The sequence below is a fragment of the Rhincodon typus genome, unplaced genomic scaffold, assembly GCF_021869965.1.
Source record: "Rhincodon typus isolate 14 unplaced genomic scaffold, sRhiTyp1.1 hic_rhity00013724, whole genome shotgun sequence".
Lineage (NCBI taxonomy): Eukaryota > Metazoa > Chordata > Chondrichthyes > Orectolobiformes > Rhincodontidae > Rhincodon > Rhincodon typus.
In genome coordinates this window covers 1-5526 of record NW_025979362.1, presented here as the reverse complement: position 1 = coordinate 5526, position 5526 = coordinate 1, and the positions used below count along the sequence as shown (strand labels likewise).

General features: G+C 43.4%; 1 non-coding gene across 1 annotated transcript; it reads right to left on the bottom strand.

Moving 5' to 3' along the window:
* Positions 1–990: 990 nt before the first annotated feature.
* trnat-ugu lies at positions 991–1063 on the bottom strand. The gene has a single exon. It is a non-coding gene; the product is annotated as a tRNA-Thr (tRNA).
* Positions 1064–5526: the final 4463 nt, after the last annotated feature.

Below are 5526 nucleotides of genomic sequence, written 5' to 3'. Positions count from 1 at the left end.
TCAACTTTGTGAATCTTTAGAACTGGGAATCAGAGGCACATGAAGGGTGAACTGTCCAACTGAGTAGAGACAGTTAAACTACCTTCCCTTCTTTAAGTGGCCAGGACATTCATTGATCCGAGACATTAAAAGGATTCCCTCCAGGCACTGCTCAGCCTTTGCTGCTGTTATTGTGAGGACAATAAATCCTCACTCCCTGAGCAGGCCTCGAGCCCAGGCAACAGTGGTGAAACTACAGTACCTTTACCACTAGACCACCTGGGAACAAGCAGACTTGCATCATTTCTTAATAACACAGCTTCTGGCTTTTATTTCATTGGTAATCAGTTGCTCCTGCAAAATGATCGCATCATTGAGTTTTTACAGTATGGAAAGAGACCGAACATCCCAGTTTCCAGCACTTGGCCTTTTAGCCTTGTGTGCTCTCATGTTTCAAGTGTTCATTTCAATGTTATTTTCCCTGTAACATTTTAATCTCACGCATCACTACCAATGAGACTGAAGTTTGAGGTGGGAAAACTGTGTTCATGCCCCCTCGGGGAAGTGAACCTCATTTTCACTCAGAGCAGGAAACAAACAAGGACACCTTCCACCGAGAGTGCCAGAGGCTTTAGGAGAGCGCAGCCCCCAGAAAGCAGAATTTCACTCACTTGGCTCTATTGTCCCAGTGCAGACTTCAAAACTAGAACCTGTTTACAGCAACGAAAGGAAGCAGTCGGCGGCTGCCCCGGCTTTGTGTTCCTCCTGCGTTGTTCACCTCTCACTCTGCAGTTTTCCGGCTTCACCTCGCTCTTCCGGTCAAACTTCGCTCACGTCAGCTGCTTCCTGCCATTCCGAATGCTCTTCCTCAAGTCCGTGGTCGGACAAACAGGAATGTGGAATTTCAAACACATTTCTCGCCTGTGCAGGAAATGATGTTGTCATAATTTCAGCTAAGATTAAAAGGGCGCCTGTCGATCTTGGAAGCAGCGGTTGTGCAAAATTTGCCACAGGCCCCAGTGAGACTCGAACTCACGACCCCTCGTTTACAAGACCAGTGCTCTAACCACTGAGCTATGGAGCCATTCAAACAAATTTGGGAAGAGGGTCTCATGTGTTAGAAACGACAAAGTAATAGATAATTGGAGACCTTGTGTATAATGAACCAAGACGGAATAAAACCGAAACAGAGCAGAGGGGCATCACGTGCAGAAGGACGGGAGAATGCAAGGCCGAATCAGAGTATCCTGAGTCACATAAACAGATCTTTCCTGGTAGTCCAGTGATTACGATTCGGTGCCTTCACTGCCATAGCCTGTTAATGGTTAACATTTACAGCAATAAATACGAAATATTGACTGATCTTTAGAAGCAGAATTATGTCATTGACCAGTCAAAATCGATTCACTCCATGTTACAGTTCCACATCAGCAATGCCAGCAGCAACTGTCTGACGTGTAATCAGTTTATAACAAGAATAGAGGGGAGGTCAGGAAAAGTGAAGGGCAATGGTAGTTTGTGAGATTTGACTGTCGGCCGAGTGGAGCCAGGCTCAACGTGGGTGCTGAAGACCAGTCTTCACTGTTTACCCTGGTATACAGATCACATTGGATCAATCACACAAGGACTCTCCTTTGTGTGTTGTCCTTTGCACATCACAACTCGGTTCAGTGCCTCGAGGGATTCGGAAACTTTTAATTTGGCAACTAACTCAGGTCAGTGGTCCACAAACTAAGCTGTGTCGGGCCACTATTTAAACGGGCCACCACTCATTGCAACGACCCAGAACTATACAGAGAGAGGAAGAACACCAATACAAAATCTTCGTTTTGAACGGATATCCCTGCAATTTCATCCGCAGGTGCCTACTAAATAGCAACAGAAAGAGGACACATTATGCCCTAACACACTGGCTACACTGCCATACATCAAGAACATATCAGAACTGACAACTCCTATGACCACTAGGAATTACGGTAGCACACAAGCCCAAAGCCATGCTACGACAAACACTCACAAGGATTAAAGACCACATACCCACGACATGTAGAACCGACATAGTTTACAAAATACCGGACAACGACTGCCACAAACATTGTAACAGAGAGACAGGAAGGAAACTAGCCATCAGAATACATGAACATCAGTTAGCGGCAAAATGACATGACGAACTTTCCCTAATATCAGTATACTCGGATAATGAAGGCCATCAGTTTAACTGGGACAACATAACCGTAGTAGCCCAAGCCAAATATAGACACACATGGGAATTCCTGGAAGCATTGTTCTCAGTCCATAATGCAATCAGCAAACATATAGAATTGGACCCCATATACAACCCATACAGAACAGAACGGGAAATGACAGAACTCACCGCAACTGACCGGGCAGTATAAATTCAAAGTGGAGTAGAACAACAGCGCTTCATCGGAAGTCTCACTCATGATGTTACCTAGTATGGTGACGAAACGTCTGAACGAAAACAAGCCAGCTGGGCGAGCAAGTTAACAACATCAACTTTACCGTTTAATGTGTGGCTCAGTGTCAGTCTTTGTGATATTATACACACACTGTTGTACCCGCTTCTCCCGACGTACACAACGTACCCCGACAAAAGGCAGCTTTATGTGGAACACAAGCAGTTTCTCCTGACAATGGGTACCGTTGCCATGAGCTGGGATATGAAATAGACAGTGAGCTGAAGTAACCCCACACTCATGTTACTCATTTACCTTTCAATTTCAATTTTCAATTTCCAAAACCCAGCGATCCAATCACTTCAGCTGCTGGGAATCTGACAAAAACAGCGCTGGGCATACATTCCTCTTCGGAAGCATCTGTCAATTTGCAAGGGTAGAAAAGCTGTCAACTTCACTCGAGCGAGAGAGGATACAACATTTCAATCTTCCAAACCAAAGTCAGACGCCGTATCAATTACACCACTGGCTCCACACGTCTCGCTGCAGCTTTCATCCTTGTGATGTAATCAGGGATACCGGCGGATAAAGCATTCGCAAGGTGAATATCCAGCAAAATAATCGCCGTCACTGCTGCACTTCAATATTCTCCACTTTGTGAAGCGGTGAATTTCACTGGCAAACGAAACACGTTCGTCCTTGTATGCCTGCTTTACTGTCACCCGTTTCTCTGCCACCCGTTTCTCTGCTGGAACTTGCTATCGTTTTATTAACAGTCATTGCAAAGTTCTGCCTCTCCTATCTTTTTTAAAAAATTATTTCCTCACAACTTAAGAATGTCCCCTCGTCTTGAAATCTCCCATCCTAGGGAAAAGGCAACTACAATTAGTACTATCTACACGTCTCATTATTTTATGAACTTCTGACAGGTCGCCTCTCAACCTCCTAAGCACCAGAGAAAAAAGTCCAAATCTAGCCAACCTTTCTTTATAAATCAAACCTTTCATACCAGGCAACATCCTGGTAACCCTCTTCTTAACACTCGCCAGCTTAATTATATGCCTCCTGTAATTGTGCGACCGAAACTGCACACTGCATTCCAGAAGATGCCTCACCAACATTCTGTCCAACCTCAATATGACTTTCCCAACTCCTGAATTGAAACGATTGAGCAATGAAGGCAGGCGTGCCAAAAGCCTGTTTAACCTTTCTGTCCATATGTGATGTAAACTTCAGAGAATTATGTACCTGCACCCCTCGGTCCCTAAGGAGGCACCTTAACAGTGAGACAAAGTCTGTGGGCGGTTGGGGAATAGTTTCGAATTTCTTTGACTTCACGTGTAAAGAAATTTATTGTACACGTGCAGCTGAATAAGATCGGCAGTTCATTCTCCGTGAAGAACTATAAATGAAACTGAACATTTTTTCAATTAAAAAGTAAAATTAGACCCTCTCGAGTCGGAAGGAAACCGTCGCTCAGAGGCACAATTCCCGCTTTAAAATGGTGCCTTAATGATTCGACCACATTCCGATGATGTTCGGAACATTTCATACTTTCCGAACTCCACCCAAGAAATCCAGAAACAAGGCTCTGTCTCTTTACATTTTGAACCCTCCCTTCCTCTCAGCAGTTCTTTATTTTAAGCTGATAAAAATTCTGACCAAAGTTGAATGTAACATTCGCACGTTTCGCTGAGATAAATCTAATTCCTTTTCTGAATGTTTCAATGACCTGTGGAGTTTGCATCAAATTGAATGAATTGAAGCGAGTTAAACAGCTTTTTCCCGCCACTTAATTCAATTTTGAATAGCCATATGAGAAATGTTTGCGATCTGAAAAAAAAATCTTTTATTCTCTCTCCGCAAATAATTTTTCATATTTCGAACATTTCCAAGACGTTTGTCGATCGTTGAATCATTTCCAAATCCTCAGAAACTGGCAATTTCCCATAAACTTTGTTCAAAATTGACTGTTGCCACGACAACAGAACAATGAGTCGAAAGTCATGAACCTGAAAATCGCCTAATTTTGAAATTCAAGAAATAGGACGCACTGAAGATGCATCGGATCTTTACGGTCTCCCCGAACTCTCTGTGACGAACAGAATCCAAGCGAGAATGATCTTTTTGCTAAGATTACAGCAGAGAACTGAGAGGTCTCCTCCTGAAGGTTTTCCAAGACTCTGAAGATTTCTTCTTCCTGTGTGACATGTTTTATTTTGATCAAAGAAATGCTTATTCGCGGGTAGGGAGGGACAGGATTGTGAGTATTCCCAGCATTTTCCAAGTGTAAAGGCACGACTCTGTAAAAACAACAAAAGTGAAAGCCTGTGACAGACTGAGAGGCACATTTAATTCACTGACACAAGGAACAAGGCAGAAGAAATACTGATGAACCAACTTTCACTGTGAAGTTGTAGCTTCTTTAATGTTCTCGTCGTTAGGAAGGAGCTTTCTCCACTGTAGCCTTGGTTTAAAATTCAGACAGAGAATGACTCCATGTTGCTGTTGTGTAGTAGTCACAGTGGACAGGGCTTCTTAACAAAGATAAGCCAGGCCGTTGAGTGTTTGTGGGGTGGTGCTGGCAGTCAGTCTTACTTAGAATGACTTTACATTCAGTTTGGAAGAATCCAAAATGTTATCGGTGGAAAACAAATGCAGAGGGAACAGAGTGAAAGGGCCGTGATTAGCTACAAGGCGTGACAGCGTGAAACTAAGACTATAATTTTATCCAAGTCCACCCCCCAAACAATATTGGACCTATCGATTAAATAAGACCATGGACAAAATGATGGAGGAGCAGTAGGAATAAATTAGGAGCAGAAATATTCGACCCAACGAGTCTGCTGCATCTTTCAATGATAATCTTCAACTCCGTTCTGCTGCCTGACCTGGGTACCTCTTGACCATCTTACTGATTAGACGTCTGTCTAACTCAGTTTGACAATACCCAACAATTCAGCTTCAACAGCCGTCTGCAGGAAAGAATTCCACAAGTTCACTGGCCCCGAGCGAAGAAATTCCTCCTCATATCTGAATTAAATGGGTTAAACCTTATTCGGATATGATGTCCTGAACTCCTTCTCTGTCATGCTCAGGGAAAGCATTTGTCCATATTTACGCTGTCAAG